The following is a 21,723-nucleotide window of genomic DNA, read 5'->3' as shown; positions in this document are numbered from 1 at the left end:
CTTCGTGTAGACTGACCGCCAGTCCCTGGCCATTTGTTTGAACTTAGCTTGGGTTCACGCCGTAATTACTGACTCGCAAAGCATGGACTGGTGTGTTTTGCGATCACCTCGCTACTCCACTATCTAGGATACATTCTGCTGAGGTTTATTCCTTCCATTTACTCTGTCGAGATATTAATAAGCCCATAGACGTCCTGGCAAGTGTGGTCTTCGTGCCGTTTTGCAGGTTGCGACCTAGCCAGACATGGAAATGCAGGGCGTTATCATTAATAAGCGTGTACTGTGACCTGCTTAGTGCTGAAGGGGTGTGTATAACGCTATCTTAAGGGACTGGGCAGATATTACAGGAGGGGGGCTGGTGTGTTGTGGTGGTTGCAATTTTACGAGCAATCATTTTTGAAGGCTCATAAAATTGTACGCATGCCTTAAGGGATCACAATTTTTTGTGCAAAATTAGAAGGCAAGATATGGCCGATATAGTGCTTTGATCGAACTATCAAATCATAATACATGGGAGTCTATTGGGCAAATCGTTAACAATTTTCCCCTACAAAAAAATATATAATATGGACATTTAACATATGTTTGATAATTTATGTAAATGTAATTTGCTTGAAGTGGCAGGTAAAAAGGGCATGTGTGTACAAGAAAGTTGATTCACCATACATGGTAGTCTATCAGAAAACTGCCTACGATTTTTCGAATATAAAACTAGCAGTATTTGTGATTTCAATGGCGTTTGATAATTGACATAATTAAACTTGATTATAGTAGGGTGGTTATAAGTGCGTATTTGTACGAGAAATTTGATTTTTCGAATTTCGATGAAAATGTTGATTCACTGTACATGGTAGTCTATTAGACAACAATGAATATATATTTTTTTACAATACTGAATCTATGCTTTGATATATGTTTGACGATTGATATGAATGTACTTGATTAAAATATGGTGTTTGAAAGTGAAGATGTGAACAAAAATATGCTAAAGCCATTTTATCCAAAATATCAATTTACTTTTGATCGTAGTGTACGCGTAAACTATTAAATATTGTTCCCCTACAAAACATGCTTCATAAACAATGATTGTGCTCTCTGTACAACATCTTCGCTTGTCAAGGTCTCTTGCCCGGGCAGTTTGATACTTACCGAAGACAGACGCTGTGATTTGTCCGCCAGAGTTTGAAGCTCCATTCGATTTCAGTCATACAATATAGCTCTTGGTTCCCGCACGGGCTAGTTATGGAACCTTCAGTAATTACAGGGAAATGTGTGTGCTGGGGGAATGGGGGGGGGGAGGGTTACTTTTCAGAAACTGTCCGGGGAGTCACTTTTTTATAAACCTATCTTGGGAGGGTCACATTTAACAGAAGCTTTTTTAAATCCTATCCTCGGATTGTCCATGTGATAATTCCTGAATATGAAATCACCGAAGAAATACACAATTCTATAAAATAATACACATTATCCACAAGCTTAACAAGCTAAGAAGATGCAGTGGTACTCTACGTTAACAGTCCCTGAACAGTTAAAACTGATGAAAGACAAAATAAAACATATCGGTTTAAGTGTCCCTGACACTATAGATAGCAAAATGTATATCAATCATCAAACATCTATAAATGCACAGATAGGGCTAGTTTTATACGGGAAAATTTGCTTATAGTTTTCTCATAAACTACCATGTATTGTGGATCAACATTTTCAGTGAAATTCCAAACCCCAATTTCTGGTACACTATGCTCCTGTAACCATGACCCTGCTCTGATCAAGTACATGCGCTTTTTAATTCCATCTTCAAGCAAGACAGATTTACATATATTGTAAAACATATATAAATGTACAGATGTTGGTTGTTGTGTGTCAATATTATAAATAGTTTGCCCAATAGACTCCTACTGCATGTATTATGATTTGATATTTTTGGATGAAGCACTAGATCAGCCACATCCTGTTTTCTAATAATTGCACGAACAATGGTGCTCCTCCTCCAAAGGCATGCGTGAAATTTCATGACGCATAAAAAATACTTGGGCAAAAAATCGCGACCCTCGCCCAAATCATGACTCTTCGCCTTGCAATTTCGGTCAAGTCGATAACTTACTTGCAATAAATCTATTGTTATGTGAATTAACTGATACTATTTTAGAAATTCATAGGGAGAGTAGTGCAGTGGTTGAGGGGAATGTCAAGTGTTAGAATGTTGGACAGTTGAAGGGTCACACTTTAGACACGAGGATGGGGAGATACGATGGTTTCAATCGGGTTCGAACTCACAACGTACTGTACCCAGTCACCTAGCGGAGAAGCCACAGACAAAACCGCTCGGCCAAATCCCAAATCTCTAAAAGATCGGTTCAGTAACCGAGTTAAGTTGTTACTTTTTTTCTGACAGCGACCCTTCCACACGATGTAGAGTTTGTGAAGCACTCATGCTCGTACATTCACGTTTTTCAGTACAGGTTTGCTCTGTATTCCCCGCCTCTCCCCTTGTAATCACTGAAGGCTCCCTTAGTGGGAAACTGTATAGTTTAACTAATGACCCTTGCGACCAGACGATTTCTCTACAACTACAAGCCGTAATATAGATGATAGTAAACATTGCTCATTTTTATGTCGAATGGAAATTGTAATCCAAGTAGGTGACAGAAATATGTGTACGATTTTTTTCGTCGGATCGGATTACATGAAACCTTGCATAAGAGTGGTTATTTATACTACTTCTGTATACGGCAGAGAGTTGACTAAAATGTAACAAAAAAGCCTATAGTAATTGCTAAGCTTTAATATGGTCACGGTTTAGCTCGACTCCGATGACGGTTAGCAAAAAAAGTTACGTGTTTGTTTTAAAAACATATGTAGAACTGTACTTGTTTCAGTGGCTGTCCCTGAGTTTTCTATCGTCCCTGCCAGGAGTTTTCCTGGATGATTGTTCACTTTCAGTCAAATGATGAGTATGCGGCTTGCGATGTCATCAACAAGTTACTAATGAATCCTATGGAGCGCCCTAAGTTCAATGTATATAAGCTCCTAAATTTTGAGTGAAATTACGTAAGAGAGGCATGTAATTGAAACATAGTCCAAACATGGGACTATGTACTCCTCGAGGCAGGAGATCATTTGCCCGACGTAAGGATGGCAAATGGTTACCTTCCCTCGGACACATTGTCCCATGTTTTGGGTGTAATATATATATCATAGACAGTGGTTTCTATACTGTCAATGAATGTATATTTTTACACCTTGCATTTTATCCAGTTACTATTTTTAGCTAACCTTCATTCACTTGATATAGAACAAAATGTGCTAAAACATGGCTTAGGTGACATGGCCCTGTCGCATTCGAATTATGACTCGAGCTACACTCTATTAAAAAAACGCCCTCAATTTGTGTAATAATTTGCAATATCCTTCTATTTTTGCCTATTATATGTCTTAAATTTGACTTGCATTCATATTTCTCAGATCACGGCCGGCATCATGAGCTATAAAACTTTCACAACATCTGCAGGACCGATCGTAATCCGAAGTTTTTGTGACGCAGACGAGGGCGCCGTCAAGAAGTTGTTTGTGGCCGGTCTATGGCAACAAGTTGGTGACATGTACAGGGATAACTTTCGAAACGTGTCATTTTGGGCTGTTTCACTGCCCATTCTTCTTATTGTTATGTACATTTCCCAGTCGACACTTGTAATACTTTCCACTGTAGCGATGCTTCTATTTCTACCTTACCCTTTATCTTGCTTCTTTGAGAACAAGTACATAACTGGTCGACTCCAAGAGGACCTGCAAGACATCCGGGCATATTACACTGAGAAACCTCGAAACCACATGTGGGTCGCCGAATGTGGTGGAAATGTGATCGGCACCGTCGCGGTACGGGAAGATACCAAAGACAACACAAAGGCGGAACTTATGACCTTGTGTGTGGCGAAAGATTACAGAAGATTGGGAATCGCCGATACATTGACAAAAATTGCTATTGTTTTTTCTACAAGCAATGGCTACACCGAATTGTACTTAGAGACAGGACGTTGGTGTTCATCAGCAAATGCATTTTACCAGAGACAGCACTTCAAGAGTCTAGAAATGTCATATGAGGTGAACATTATATATTTTAAAACAATCTTGTGCAGGTATTCGATGAGCCTCAAAGAACACAAAGGAGTTAAAAAGTAGGGTATTGTAAATCAGACTACCTGATGTATAGCTTATGTACGGCATATCGCTCCAGCCACTCCCAAGGGGCAATCGACAAAAAAGGAAAGTCGTCCGTTGCTTTTTGGAACGATGGGAGATAACTCTAGTTTGATTAGCCTGTGCTGTTTCACAGTAATTGTATGGGAAGGTCAAGCAATGTTGAAAACTCTAGGTATGCACGCGCAAAATTTTGCTTGAACTGTTTGTTGTTCAAAACTCTGTCTGCATGAAGTCGACAATTCCAGTGACTCAGAGATATTTCAGCGGTTGAAATATTAATGATAAATCTTTTCAAAAAGTGATTTTGAGCAAAACACGCTTTGTTATATGCAACGCAACCTCAGGAGGTGTTATTCATAAATGTAATGATTTCTATAAATGTAACATCAACCATAATTGCAATAAAATGCGTAAACGCAATATCACCTATAAATGTAACAAAATGTATCATAATTGTAATAAATGGTAACCATAACTATAATAAAAAACATCAATAAATGAAACACTTATCAACACTAAATGTAATAAATCTCTATTGTAAATGCAATTGAAGAATTAGCTTTTAAACAATTATCTCTGTAATGAAAGGGACAGCAACTCAACACATCATTCATATCTTGGTTGTTTTGCGTTTTGACCTAGTGTTATCGGATTATGCATTGGTATGATTGTGATTGTTTTAGTGTATTTTGTGTATTTTGATGTATGTTTCGAAAATTTGCCATACTTTCTTCATCAGTCGCCGCGAATTCATCTTCAGTAGATAAATTGGCTGTGTGGAATATATGATAGATTGTATGAATTACCCTGTTGTCCCACTTGAAGTTTGTTCTTTCACTGTGGATGCTAGGATATCTAATTTTGTTCTACCTTGGAGGTGGAAGCCGCCATGGTTCTACTGTGTTCAAGGTAGTGTTCGTTGTGTATTTGCTACATTGGAATATAGAATATATTTTCGTTAACTTGTTTTTTGTACTGTAGGTTTCTCTGTTAAGATTGTATTATTTTCTGTTGATTGTTTTGGGTAGTCTGTTGTAAACTTCGTGTGGTTTCACTGGTTGACGAGCTATTTTGACGCATCCTTATTTTGTAATCATTAGGGTATGGAACAACTACTCAACTTCCTTTATCGAACGGCTTGATCGGTATCTAGTAGTTTTCTGATTGCACACATACACATGCTGTTTTTAAGCGTTTCAATGAAGAACTGAAACGACCATCCTTGAAGAAACGGGCACCTTCGCTCTCCGAGATACATGTGTGACAATCCTGTTGGTGATTCTCCTTAAAATCAATGTCAACCTAACTAATCAGGTCATCTAGGTTGGTCGTCGCGACAAAGATGCAGGTACAACTGTGTCGCTCTTCAAAATGTTCACTCATAACAAGTCGTGATGTCAACTTGAATTTAGCATTTAAAAAAATTTAGTTAACCTTCATATCAACCATGTCTTCGATTGCCAGGGTAATAAATCGAGCAATAGCTTGGGATGTTTGGCTGATCTGTGTGTACAAAACTTCAAAAATGTACACGCATCGTATAGTGAACCAACCGTATTAAATGGTAACTTGTGACTTATTGAAGACGTCCAGGCCGCAGAATCATCATTTGACTAAAATGAACCGAGAATTTTCCAACTCCATAACTTTGGGATTTATCAACGTACAAATTTGCATGTTTTGAATAGGAAATCGAAATTTTAGCAAATTGGAACAGTCGCTAAATATGACTTGCATTTACCAATGGGTTTTCTCATGACATAACAATATACAGTGAATTGCTTTGAAACATTGGTATTAGACGAACTAGACATATTGTCTAAATCGAGGTGTAGCTAATCGGTAACATGAATCGATCATAAAAAATCAACTCGACAAAAGTTGAAACATTGTCTAGTGGGAGGTCAGACTTAGTCAAAACAACAATACCCAATCCACACACATCAACGTCTGCTTGGAATGCAGTCACAGGGGCACAAGGCATTATCAGTAATATCAACAATGTAAAAAAATTGATAAATTTATGGTCATGAATACTGTTTATAAAAGTAAATATTTATCATTATTGTATACTTACAAAAGTGCCCTACAGCATTCAAATTTTGAATGATGTTCGTTTTTCATGCCAAATTCGCGCAGTTCATTGGTTGAAAAACCTGATATTCAAAGCAAGTGCGAATATGCAAATTACCCGATTCATGGTCAGGTATTGGCTATTGTAAGCATGACTGTCAATAGTGCAAGTGATTATGTTGAATTTATTCCCAACTTGGAGCTACTTTCGAATTTAGATTTCGTATGCCCATGGAGTCATTTTACCCTATGGTTTCCCGGACCATGCATCCTATGTGCATTGAATGAAAAGAAAATCATCCAGCGATAGAGATGGGTCAGGGAACCACCAGACTATTCCTCCGGTTGCTTCAGGAGAGGTGCGAATCCGTCAGCTGGCCAGTCAGCTAGTTGGCACCTGCAGTTGCCACCGGGCAGATAGAGTTGAACAAAAATATGCCACTTTAATGGACTCCCATATCCGCGATGCATATGTCCTATATATATTTTGAAGCTAGGAAATAGTTCCTTTCTAGCCTTCATATTTCGATAAACTGCTGAGGGAAATCCAGTAGATGTACGAAAGTGCAGATCTGCTTCGCATCTTTCGCACCCACCAAAAGCTCGTATTCTTCGTGTGATAGGCTGGGCGAGCCAGTAGCATACTCGGAAATCGTCGAGAATTTCGCAACAGATGTCCTGCTCGAGCCCCCGGAAGGAAATGGGAGGGGGTATTGTAGATGGAGGAGCCCCCTCTCCTTGCTGGATCTTTTTGTAATGTGCGTGTCCGATCCCATAGCTACTCTTAGCCTCTCAGAATCCAAGCTTGCCTGTTCGTATCTCCTCGTATAGGTCGAGGGTGAAATATTTCTGCTTCTTGGCATGGTTCTCCTCTCGACATATGTGTCCCTACTGATATGTTCCCAATTTTTCTAAGGGAGTGGTCCTACCTGTTCGCATGTGTGTCCGAGGGCTTAACATTTAAAATTAAGGGTTAAAAATACGTGAGTCATCCTATAATGTATATATTACCTAAAGGTATAAAAATCATTTGTCGAAGAGAAATGCTGTACTTAACTACCAGCTTGTGATACCTGCCAAAAAAGCGTGTGAATGTAGAGACAAGTCTTTCTCTGGTGTAACCTTGATTTAACAGTTTGTAAGAGAGATGGCCATGTCTTTCTACAAAATCACCATATGAATTACATACTCTTGCATGGGAAATGTATACCCCATAAGCTGGTGAGAGCGGAATATTACTGATGAGGTGTGTGAAATTGATAATACTAAAGTTAAAATCATCTCTCTTGTCATATAGCCTAGTAGAAAGGTGACCATTAGAGTCAAATTTATGGAAAATATCCAGATATGAAGCAGAAGAGGCCTTTTCTGTAGTTTCTTTAATCTCCAATTGTGCAGAATAAATTATAGCGAGATAGTCACTGAAGCTGGGGTTATTCTTCGTAATAACATCGTCTATGTATCTAAATGTTAAGTTGAAAGTTCTAGCTACAGAGACCTTTTTCTCTTTGATTAAGATCTGGATAAATTCTACCTCGTATGAGTGCAGAAATAAGTCAGCAAGCAAGGGAGCACAGTTAGTACCCATGCGAATTCTTATACACTGTTGGAAAATGTGTCCTTCAAATTCAACAAATAAGTTGTCGATGAGGAAATCAAGCATACTGATAATGCCTTTCACGGTATAAAATCTTTAGAATAGTATTTTAACAGAATATGTAGAATTATATAATATCCTCAGGATAGAATATGTAGAATTATACAATATCATTATCCTGAGGGCCCCATGGGTTACTAAGGGGATTCCTAGGTAATTATTTGCGTATTGTCCCGTAAAAGTGACATTTCAGTTGAAAAAACAGGTGATCAACTTTTGTAACATCATGAATAGTTTGTTTTGATGGTTTCCTACACGCTTACATTGTTGATGGGCAACATCACTGTTAGATCTCACCGACTAACTACAACATTACATTGACCATTTATTGCCCTCTTGATGTCGGGAAAATTGCCTCGTGCTTCGAGGGTATACATCACAGTCCCTTGTTTGTGCGTTAATGTTTTATTTCATTCCTCTCTTACATAATGTTCACTCCGAATGTTTGGGTTGATTTGCAAAAGACAGTCATATGCTTTATTTCCATGTTAGACGAACAGAGAACGATTGAACATAGAACAATTTTCATTGTGGAATAGCGTATTGATATATATTTAAATCATTGTGTTAAGGTTAGTCTATTTTCTATGTAAAATTTACAAAAACTCGGATTTCCTATGTCAAAACATTAATTTTTATCAAAGTTGTCAAGGTGAAAAAACTTCTATCGGGTTCACTGTCTGTCAAATGACGACTATGTTGAGTTACCATTGAATCCTATGGAGCATGCATTTTTCCATGTACATAATAAATATTTTAAACGGATTTTGAATATTATTTACTGACTTACTTGGTCTGAATTTAGAGTCACCAGGAAGACTGCGAGCACTCACTGTTTTGGACGTTGTAACTAATGTCGTAAACCATGTCACATGACTTATAAATATGGTAATTGCATTGTTACTTCTATGGTTATGTCGTTAGCAAATGAAATCACGCTTGACCGTTTACAAACTTTGGTTTAAAATAATGATTTACTGATATCGATATTCATCGTTATCGTAGTTTCAACACAAGGGATGGGACCAGGATATCGTCGGTGGGGTCTGTCACAACGGAGATATATGTAAAATTAAAGCGTTTGCAGCCTTTTGCAAGAAGTCAACTTTTCCCGCTGTCTTTAATCATCCGAATATGTGAAAATTATGTATAGGATAAAGCCCGAGTACGAGGGCTCTTCTTGTATATAAAGCCCAACCCAACGATAAAATGTCGAGGCCGCAGGCCGAGACATTTTATCGTAGGGTTGGACTTTATATACCAGAAGAGCCCGAGTACGAGGGTTTTATCCGACTTAAAAACTATCGCCCCTAACTGATATATTTTCGTTTTCAATGTGTTTACGTCAACCGTCCCCTTTGTCAATGTAACATGTTTAGGATATGAATTAAAACTTTTATTTGTGAAATAGCCTTCCAATATAATGGAACATCCTATAAATGCCCTAGGGCACATTATATAAATGCCTAGGGCACAGCAGATTTTGTGTTGCAGCTGGTTTCCGGTGTGTTACCAAATTTGAATATTAAAACATACCAGATGTCTACAGAATATGACATATTCACTTTTGATTGGACAGTACTTTACTACTGCGCTGTCATTCGTTTCTGTAATTTGGTGACCAAGGCTTTATGAGTAAATAAAACACCCTGAATTGAGCACTCTGATTGGTCAATCAACAGTAGATAGTTTTTAATTGTACTTAAAAGGTGCATGTAGGCAGGTGTTTTAAATTATTAACTACACGCTCTCGACGTCTGCTGGTCGATTTTTTGCCCAAAAGTGTTTATCTTTGCACATCCGATGAAACACTCATAGGATTGTCTAGCTCTACTGAGCAGGCGTGAGCAGTGGTACACAACGATTTGTGAGGTTGGTAGGTTTCACCGGAGGGAGCCGAAAGGTGTTCAATAACCAGAGTCTTACCAAGCCTTTGGTAGTATAACTAGTGACCTGGTAAAGTAGTTCTTATATTCCAACTCGTCAGCGCGCCAGTGTCAATAGGTAGGTTTTCGTGTAGACTAATCGCCAGTCCGTTGCCATTTGTTTGAACTTAGCCTGGGTGCACGACGTAATTACTGACTGGCCAAGTACTGCCGTAGTGATTTTGTAGCTCATTCTTCACTATTTTTCATATTATTTGGTAGCCTGTATCAGACAGTCGTGTTCGTGTCGGCTACATAGACGATCTGCCAAGTATAGACCGATGTGTTTCGCGATCACCTCGCTACTCCACTATCTAGGATACATTCTGCTGAAGTCCATTCCTATAATTTACTGTGTCGAGATGTTGATGAGCCCATAGACTTCAGGGCAAGTCCTGTCTTCATGCCGTTTTGCAGGTTGCGCTCTTGCCATATATGGAAATGCACAGCGTTATCATCAATAAGCGTGTACCGTGACCCGCTTGGTGCTGCATGGATTCGTTTACCATAATTTAGGGACTGGACAGATATAACAGGGGCGAGGTCGGTGTGTTAGGGTAGTCGCAATTTTACGAGCAAGCATTTTTGAAGGCTCGTAAGATTTTACGCATGCTTTTAGGGGTCATAATGTTTTGCACAAGAATTAGAAGGTAAGATGTGGCCGATATAGTGCTTCGTCCGAACTATTAAATCGTAATACATTTATAGGGCAAATTGTTGACAATTTTCCCTACAAAACAAGCTATAGATGTACATTTATATATGTTTGATAATTTATATTTGCTTGAAGTGGCAGATAAATAGGGTATGTGTGTACCAGAAAGTTGGTTTTGGATTTCGTCGAATGTGTTGATTCTCTACACATGGTAGTCTATCAGAAAACTACCTCCTTTTTTCCCAATATAAACCTAGCAATATTTATGAGTTCTTAGAAGTTTGATATTGACATAATTATACTAGATTATACTAGGGTGGTTATAAGTGCATATGTGTACAAGAAATTTAATTTTGGAATTTCACTAAAAATGTTGATTCACTGTGCATGGTAGTCTCTGAGACTACTTGAATACATATTTTTTACAATACTGAATCTGTGGTTTGATACATGTTTGACGATTGATATGAATGTACTTGATTAAAATATGGTTTTTGAAAGTGAACGTGTGAACAAAAAATATGCTATTGCCATTTTATCCAAAAATATCAATTCACTTTTAATCGCAGTCTATGGGTAATTGTTAAATATTGTTCCCCGACAAAACTTGTTTCATAAACAATAATAATTCTTTCTGTACAATGTCTTCGCTTGCCAAGGTCTCTTGTCCGGGCAGTTTGATGCTCACCGAAAACAGACGCTGTGCTTGGTCCACCAGATTTTGAAGCTCCATCCAACTTCAGTCAGACAATATAGCTCTTGTTTCCCGCACGGACTAGTTATTGAGCCTTCAGTAATTACAGGGGCATTGGTGGGCTGGGGGAATTGGGGAGGGTCACTTTTTAAAAACTGTTCGTGAGGAGGGTTACTTTTTATAAACCTATCTTTGGGACGGTCACTTTTAACAGAAGCTTGTTTTACAGCCAATCCTTGGATTATCCATGTGATATTTCCTGAATACGAAATAACAGACGAAATACATAAAGCTTTTTATATAATACAGATTATCCACAAGCTGAACAAGCAAAGAAGATGCACTGGTATTCTGCATTAAACATCGTCCCTGCACAGTTAAACCGATGAAAGACAAAAGAAAACATACAGGTAAAAGTGTCCCTGACAGTACATTTTAAAATTGTATATCAATCATCAAACGTCTATAAATGCCCAGATAGGGCTTTTATGTTGGAAAAATTGTTCATAGTTTTCTCATAGGCTACCATGTATTGTGGATCAACTTCCAAAATCCAATTTCTGGTACACATATGCTCCTGTAACCATAGCACTGCTATAGTCAAGTACATGCACTTTTTACATCCGACTTCAAGCAAGACGCATTTACATATATTATAAAACATATAAATAAATGTACAAATAGTTTGCCGGATAGACTCCGACGACATGTTTATGATTTGATATTTTTTGATGAAGCACTATATCGGCCACATCTTGCCTTCTAAAATTGCACGAAAAATGGTGATCCTCCTCCAAAGGCATGCGTGAAATTTCATGACGCATAAAAAAATACTTGGGCGAAAAATCGCGACCCTCCCCAAAATCATGACTCTTCGCCTTGCAATTTTGGTCCGGTCGATAACTTACTGGCAATTAAATGTATTGTTACGTAAATTAGCTTATACTATTTTAGAAATTACTAGGGAGAGTACAAAATAGGAGAGTAGGCTACTACAGTGGTTGAGGGGAGGGTCAAGTGTTATAATGTTTGATAGTGCAAGGGTCACAGTTTAGGGGAGAGTCATATTTTTCAGTACAGGTGTGCACTGAATTCCCCCGGCCAATACCCTTGTGGCAATTACTAAGGCTCCCTTAGTCGGAAACTGTAGTTTAACTAATGACCCGTGCGAGCAGACGATGCCTGTACAATACAAACCGTACTATAAATGATAGTAATCATAATTGTCATTTATTTTGCACGAAAAATGGTGATCCTCCTCCAAAGGCATGCGTGGATTTCATGACGCATAAAAAAATACTTGGGCGAAAAATCTTGGCTGTAATATATCAATTATGTCTTTTATGATCCTTTTTCATCGGATCGGATTACATGAAACCTAAATATAAAGGTTGTTATTTGTATTACTATACAGCAGACAGAGTTGACCTAGATGTAACAAAACTGTAATTGTTTCAGTGGCTTTCTCTGAGTTTTCCATTGTCCTTGCCACGAGTTTTCCAGGATACTTGTTCACTTTCAGTCAAATGATGACTATGCGATCCGCGATTACATCAACAAATTACTATTGAATCCTATGGAGCGCCCTACATTCGATCCACCAGGCATGGTCATTTGTATATAAACCCCTAAATTTTGAGTGAAAATTATGTATGAGACGCATGTAATAAAAACATAGCCAAAACAAGGGACTATGTACCCCTCGAAGCAGGAGATCATTTGCCCGACGTAAGAATGGCAAATGGTTGCCTTCCTTCGGACATTTGTCCCATGTTTTGGCAGTAATATATCATAGACAGTGGTTTCTATATGCTGTCTATCTTTACACCTTGCATTTAATCCAGTTACCGTTTTTGGCTGAGCTTCACTCACGTGATATAGGAGAAAAAGCGCTTAAACATGGCTTAGGTGACATGGCCATGTCTCATTCGCATTATGCCTCCAGCTACATTCTTGTGTAGCTTTATGGAAAAAAATGCCCTAAGATTTGTGTAATAATTTGCGATATTAGCTATTCAGGATGTCAAAAACTTGTTCAAATAACAGTATGTCAAGTGACAAGAGCATCGTCCAAAAATGTAAAGTGTTTACTTATTGCTCCCATAGAGTTGTATATCGGTACTGATAGTTCAGACAATTTAAAGAAAGATATTTTAAAGTCTAAGATCATGATTATTGCCAATTATATGTCTGAAATGTTACTTGCATTCGTATTTCATAGATCACGGCCGGCATCATGAGCTACAAAACTTTCACAACATCTGCAGGACCGATCGTAATCCGAAGTTTCCGTGACGCGGACGAAGGCGCCGCCAAGAGGTTGTTTGTGGCCGGTCTATGGCAACAAGTTGGGGACATGTACAGGGATAACTTTCGAAACACGTCATTTTGGGTTGTTTCACTGTCTATTCTTCTCATTGTTATGTACATTTCCCAGTCGGCACTAATAACACTATTCTCTGTACTCATGCTTCTGTTTCTGCCTTACCTTTCATCTTGCTTCTTCATGAACGATTATATAACTGGTCGACTCAAGGGGGACCTGCGAGACATCCGGGTATGTTACACTGAGAAACCCCGGAACCACATGTGGATCGCGGAAAATGGCAGGAATGTGATCGGCACCGTCTCGGTACGGGAAGATACCATAGACAGCACAAAGGCGGAGCTTCTAACCCTCAGTGTGGCGAAAGGATACAAAAGATTGGGAATCGCCAGTGCATTGACAAAAACTGTTATTGATTTTTCTGTAAGCAATGGCTACACTGAGTTGTACTTGGGGACAGGACGTTGGATGTCTTCTGCAAATGCGTTTTACCAGAGACAGCACTTCAAGGGTCTAGGCACGTTATGTCGCAACAACATTATCCTCTTTAAATTGCATTTGTGCAAGTATTGGATGACTCTGAAAGAACACAAAGGAGCTAAAAAGAAGGGGATCACAGTCACTTAAAACAACCTTATATGTTCAGCGAAGGTCTCCTACCACACGTAAGGGGCCGTCGACAATAAACGAAAGTCACCGCTTTTTCGGACACTAGGATTTTTACTCTTATTTCATTAGCGTTTGCTGATTTACGGTTTCGAAATAAAAGCTGTATGTATGCGTGACTAAAATTTTATTAGAACAATAATTCAAGTGAGACATTTCAGCAGTTTACCGTGCTAAGGGAAATCTAAAATAAACTTTTTCCGCTACAGAATTTTGTTTAGAGATTTAGGCACGATTAGAGTTCAATCGCAGAGGTTTCGCTTGTCAGACACCATGATAGTTTTGTATTCAATGTGGCGTTGCACTTAATCAAGCAATATTTCTCATCAGAGATGATTTGAAACTCATAATATGTATTTTAAAAAAGGAGAGAATCTAAACTTTAAGAGGATGGTAGCAATAGTTTACCCGGAGGATGAAGGGATATATATTTGGTTTAGACAACCTCAATTTTGGTATTAAGGATATAAATTGATTTCAGTCAAAGACTTGATTCTACTTCATGAAACTTAATATCTCATTTTACACTACAGTGTATGTAGGCAAAATAAACTTCTTACATTATCTTTTATTTCTGAATGGCAACAGTTGAAAGACTGCTATTCAAAACAAATGATTAAAATCATGATAATACAACTGAAATGACTCTTATTCAAAAATTCAGAACTTTGACAAAATTGTCGTTTCGTTATATAATATTTAAAAACTCATAATGTGACAATTTTAACTAATTTGTCGCAGTCAGAGTGGGGTTAATTTTTTAAAGAAGTGTTGAACATGGGAGAAAAAAGAAGCCAGATATCGGGTAATATGTATACATTTGCATGATAAATTTGTTTTCTCTGCCAAGGTGAACCCAACCAATATTTTAATCAATGATTACAAATTAAGGAACGAATCTTTTAAAAAAGTTATTGTGAGCAAAATACGCTGTGTTATGTACAATGCAATCATGCTAGGTGTTTTTGGTAACCATAGTAACAAGTTACAGTGACACAATAGCGTAACATTAACATGTAGAGTTCTCAATGATCAATAATTGTCCGTAGTATTTTACTCTAGTTACAACAAAGCATCCCTTATACATCTTTCTTTACAGCAATTTCGTAATCTATACGGTCACGGTACCAATAGTCGTTCTTGTAGCAAATGAAGGTTAACTACCTTTTATCGTCATTGCACACTAATTGTAAATCGTTTTGCTACAAGTATGAATTCTTGCTATACATATATTGTCTGGCAATGAGGGTAACAACATACATTTATTCCCCCTTTCCCTCCCAGGATCTGAGGGGCGACACTCCAGTCTGGTATGAGAAAAACACATGCATGTTGTTATTCGAATACGGCCAGTCAAAATTTGTTTTGTATCGCAACTTATCCAATTTTTTCACTGAAAAATCGAGTCGCGGACGACACCACGATCTTCTCTAACACGCTCTAGCGTGTTCACATACGTGTAGCTGGCATTTGCCCTGTTTACGGTTGTCCGAGCTGTTGACGGTTCGGCTAACAATTTCAAAACTGTTAACTCGGTGGCAACTGGCTTTGCATATATCAATGCCAAAATAACGTGTAGCACATGACGTAAATTGCATAAATTGACAAATCATGACATATATTGGATAAGGTGTATTATAATAATAACTGCAGCACCACTCTCTTCAAGAAGTACGAAATGAAGGTTGGGTCCCAGAACAAGGATATGAGACTCTCTGTAGATTTCATAATTTTTTTTCCAGAGAAGATATCAGAGAATTTACAGGAGTGAAATGAATGGCCTTAATTGCTGGTACTGCTGTTACAGAAGGAGAAAATGGAAGCCTGATTCATACCCATTGTGTTGAGGTTGTATTGTAACGCCCTCCCTTGCAGATATTTTATCTCGAAGCGTCCCTCACGTGGCCAAGGCGTGTGAAGTTCATTGACTCAGATCGTACGAGCGGTAGAGGAGAGATAGTGTGATAGTTTTAATTAATTATTGGTTATGATTTCAATGAGAACAATCGAGTACGGGATATGCCATGGTGTGTCCGTATTTAATCTTAAAAACAATCAAAGACTTGCGGGAAAATTAACACGTGATAACCACTGTAATAGACGTATTTAACTTTGTAGAGAACTTGGACTAGATACTATAGATCAGACCTTTGACGGTGAACGACACGATCGCCATCTTGTAATAAAGTACAAGGCTGTGTTACAATCTACATCTTTGTGTGTCAGCTTCACTTACTGAAAGTATTACGATCAAGACTGCATGGTACCTCAACTCGTAATTCTCCTAAATACGAGCGTGACAGTATGTGGTGAATAGGTTAAAATTATGATTCACAAGTTTCTGTATAGCCACTTTGAATAGGAACGAGTACGTATCGATAAGACGAGGGCACGATATGGACGATCGTTTCATCAACTTTTATTGGTCGGTCGGATTTACCATTAACATCGACTGGTTTGTACTTCTGTTGTTTCACGGGCTTCTATTTCAGACCATTTTGAAGAGTGAGACTTAGCCATGCCAAAGATAAAACACTCCTTGCAGTGTTATGCTGAGAATTGCATTTCTCGCTGACTGATCGCAATAAATCGCAATTCTCGCAGAATGCCAGTGAGAAAAATGAATTCTCGCATGATTCTCGCACATATTAAGAGAGTTACCATTTCTCGCTAATTAATCGCAATATCTCCCAATAGTGAATGCACCTCGCCGAGCAACAACCTTCGCAGGGCGAACATCATTGACACTTAAAGGGACAAAGTCGGCCATTTTCATGAATTTTGTTTGATACGAGATACTACTTATATTGATTGACATGTTGAAAGATACTGAATGAATGGGTGACCATGCATATATTCGACCCCGGTTTTAGACACGGTACATGAAACAATCGCGAAAATGAATTAATGGTCATGACCATTAATTCATTTTTTGAGATGGTAACATTTAATTTGTCTAAAACCGGGGTCCAATATATGCATGATCACCCCTCGTTCAGTATCTTTCAACATGTCAAAAAATTTAGTAGTATCTCGTATCAAACAAAATTCATGAAAAATGGCCGACTTTGTCCCTTTAACATTCATCCGCGTTTGTTTGGAGCGAATCACAGACAAGTAGAAAATAATTGTGTCCTTGTCTGTGAGTGAATCTACAATTTTGCGACTTCCTTAATAATTAGGGGCATTATCATCCCATTGATCGATTTTGTTTCAGATGATAAGATAGTCGTAACTTGATGATGTTTTCACTATTTTTAGTGCGTTAGTCCAGTGCAAATTCTTGTAGTTCAATTCGTTTTCTGGGCCATACATAAAGTTACTGAAAATAATAAGGACGAGCCATGAAAAAAAAGCTTCAGAAGACTTTAAACCAATTCCGAGCTTCACACGACCACTGGTTGATTCACTCTCTGACGGCACAGACAAGGAGAAAAACGAGAAGAACATGGAGAGTCCACCAGCCGAACTTAAGGAGCGACATAGATGGCTGGACTATATGGACTGAATGCTCTGGGCGAGTGGAAGAAAGAGCTTGACTAAAAAGATGCTAAAATTGAATAGAAAGTGACATTAAAGGCTGTGATACCGTTGGGGAAAAACTGCTGAAAGGTCTAATGGCTTAATTTTAATGCCTAAATATCGAGCCAAAATTGTCAATTGCGATGTTTTTGCTGCTCATTAAAATTAAAGTACTCTGAAGGAAATAAGTGCAAGGAATTTATTGGTATTTTGTATCTCATTCAGAAGAAATGGTCATCAATAAAACTGTTTGTTTGGTTGATTTCTAAAGGAGTTGCTAACTTCCTTTTTGTGTTTTTCATTCGAAAGAAAAAACTTTTGATGTTGTTTGTGAGGTTCATTACTGACGTGAAAGAGAGTACACACACTGCTGAGTATTAGGTATTTACATCATCGAATCTATATGTTCGTAACTAGCCTGCCTAAATAAAAGGTATGCACTGAAGCTTGGCTTTCTTGGTAGTATCTTATGCCATTTGCACCTTCTCTGTCGTGTATTTTCAGTGGTGTAATGTTTTTTGGGTGGCTTAATAATGGCTAAGCTATGAGTGTAATTCACTACCTGAATTATAAAACTCGTCGACAGGAAACGGTAAACTTATTGTGCCATGTTTCTGTCATGGGGCACTGTTGACCGCGACCGTGCTCTTCAGCGCGAGTAGCGTAGACGATGTGAAAACAGTAAAAACATCAATGGTCGTGAACAATGAGACGTGTCGGTCAGAATAAATAATAAAAATTTACATAAAGTTTACTCGCACTTAAATGCAATGGCTGGAAATGAAAGCAAACACCATAATTACAATTGGTATACTGATGTATAATGTTTCGGAGTGTTATGAATTATTTTCGTTCAGCTATATGAACATAATATTAACGAGTACGTCAAGCCGCCAGTAGTTAAGGCAAACCTTTATGCTCTAGATGATGACAACGTTTTATGCTCTTGGTGCGTACCACCACTTCACAAAATCGTACGAATATTGTCTTCGTATAATGCAGCTGGAATCGTCAACATCACACATGTATCCAAACTGGGGTCGACGGTAAGTGCCTTCCCCCTCCCCCGCCAGGCATGCAGTAGCGTAGGCGTCGTCTGGTCGTTACCGCTCTTACGCTTTGTGATCTCCCCTGATGCCGTGAGCATTCGCCAGCTTCTCAATGGGTGATTTTTTAGTGAAGTACCTTACCACCTTTTGTAAATTTTGTGAAACATCCCTTCAAAAGGCAGAGATGTGTGCCTGCTTTCTCATCTTCTGCAAGTGACAGTTTTGTTTACACTGCGAACTGAAGAGGCGACCATGACCGTCTTCAGGTTACAATGCATGCGCTTCGAAAGTGAAAGACTTAAAATTTTGCTCAAGTATCCCTGAAAGAAACTTTAATCGTTCTCTTTCTGAGTCAAGCATAAAAATCTGGATAACCGTGTTGCAAAGTTTGGCAATAGTACAAGAGAACAAAATTACCTACTTGTATCATTTACTTATATCTGAAATTCAAAAAATGGCCGTCATCCCTTTGGTAACTCTATAGAGAAAAAAAAATCCCGATTTTCAATAGAATAAGGGGGTGAAAATGTTTCTTTCTCCAAGAACTTGTAAAATGAACCCCACAAGCGGTTTATAAGAAAATTATAGGAAAAATGGACAGTCCGAAGATTTGTCCCCACCGCGCATTGTACGTTAAATTCGCCAATGATTCATGCCAGATGTGTCATTGTACCTGCATGCGTACTGCTACTGCTATCCTCTTAAATTCATGGCAACACACTTCTCTCAGAATTTATAATAACCAGTATATACGTAAAATGTACGGCTCATGCTGCTACAGCTTCATCGCTGAGTGAAAAATGATGCTTTTCTTCACGTGCATGATGCTCCATACACCTTTCTTTCATGAATATGACTTTGTTTGTGTACCGTCTATTTACTGTCTGTTCTGTGTTGTTTTATGTCTATGTTTACAACTATTGTCTTACGAATTCTGACCTACTGTCACTGGATTATGGATTGGTATGATTGCGATTATTTCTCCAGCCTGAATGAACGCCGAGGAAAATCCTTGCTAGGTCTTAATCTTTAGAAGGGATAAATCACCATGACCAGCACTACAGGTACTTGAGTATGTCAAAACCAAAACTCACTGGCAAACATCAGCAGATTGCAATCAGTTTAAAGACCTCGGTGTGGTGACCGCAAGAGCTGTTTTTCTTGCAACTTATCAGTGGAAACACACAATCTGACGATAACGCTCGTGGAACGTTCTGACTATTTGAAACCCGCAAGCCACATCGAGTCATATTCTGGTGAGGCTCTTCCTCGCTTCCAGTTATTACGTGAGCTGCAGGTAGACAAAATCTGAGATATCCATCAGACTCAATGTTCACAGAAATGACCATTTTAGTACATTTAGTAATAACATTAATTTCAGTAATAGAGGCCTCTTGCTTTATTTATTCGTAAAGTTTGCACAAGTACTGACCCTTGAGCTCTTCAATATGTCAGTATACCTTTTCTTGTATTAAGATATCATGACGTCTGTAGACTGTTTAAAACTATCGAAATGAAAGATCAAAATTAATCTATTGCTGATTTATCCTGCCCTCGGCCAACCAATATTTATACGACAATTTGCTGATTATACAAAGTCCTGCAATTAAAACCCATTTCGGCACGATAATCCCAATATGGATAACAGTCCCTGATATCTTAAGGACAATCAGTCTTATTTCATTGTTAGTCGGGAACAAATTTACTGACCTGTGCGTTTTGCAAACTCCTCAAATATATCCTATGAAATGAGGTCATCTTAGGTCACATCCCCCTCCCCTCATCGTACGTAGATAACCTCTACGCTAAGTGTATGTGCATATTAACAAGGTATTTGCCATTTGATCATTGTAGGCGTGGTCAGGATGCTGGCATGCAAGTATATTATGCCACAGAGGAACATGGACAGAGTCGCAACGGGTATTGTTTAAGGCGTGAAGCGGTTACGTAACCCATCCACGTTCGCCTCGCCTCAGGTTGCTCTCGCCTCTCTTTTCCGAAGAGTGCCGACCATGCATCCTGCGCTAATTTTCGGATTTCCGCCAATTATTAAGCGAAAGTATGTTCGGCAAAGTTTGTGTTGTTGTTGTCGTGTGGTGCTGAGCGGAATTGACGTGCTGGCGAAAACGGGAGTGTTTTGAGATTCAGGAAAGTGAGTTTTACCGTTTTAAAAATTCCTCTCATATTTTTATGAATATATAATGAGTGTGCTTGAACCAAATTTGAAAGTCTTTTATCGATACTGTCTGGTTTTACTCAATGGTTTACGGTCAGTCATACCGTCTTATACACATGCGTCAATGAAGGACATGTTTATGAAACTGCTGGCGTGTTATTTTTTGATTGGCGTGAAGCAGTGTTTCTGCGCTGAGAGCTCACAAAGAAACTATGGTTGCTACGCGACTGGCAGTACGATGCCATCAGGTCGTATTTTTCGCATAATGTCGTGTAATTATCAACCACAAACAAAGCCTCCAAAAAGTTTAACACCTTTGAAGCTCATTTTAATATGAAAAGCCAATAGTCTACCGAGACGACCATGGAACAAAAGGGATGCAAGCGTTGCCACTCTGTCTATGTTGCTCTGTGATTATGCGTACAAAATTTTGAGATTATTTTCTTATAATGTTGAAAATCATGGACAATATCTTTCTCAAAGTTTAAGCAGCAGACCTTCATATGGGTACTTAGTGCTGAAAAATCCGTTTTTGGTCTGAAGTTTTTTTCCATTTTAACCCCTTCCAAGATTTACTGGTCAATCCCTACCCACAAACTCTCAGTTGTCAAATCCGGTCGTGGTGACAGGAAAGCCTAGAATTTAAAGGGTGTATGAAAAATTAAGTGCAACTTTTCCGTGGGTTGAACCGTTCAAGACATGGCAAGACTTCATATAGTCAGTGGGCTGGAGGGGCCCACCGTGCACCCCCCCACATCCCTACTACATGGGTATTTTTTT

The sequence above is a fragment of the Ptychodera flava genome, chromosome 13 (assembly GCF_041260155.1).
Source record: "Ptychodera flava strain L36383 chromosome 13, AS_Pfla_20210202, whole genome shotgun sequence".
In the NCBI taxonomy this organism is placed as follows: Eukaryota; Metazoa; Hemichordata; class Enteropneusta; family Ptychoderidae; genus Ptychodera; species Ptychodera flava.
This window is presented reverse-complemented; position numbering follows the sequence as displayed.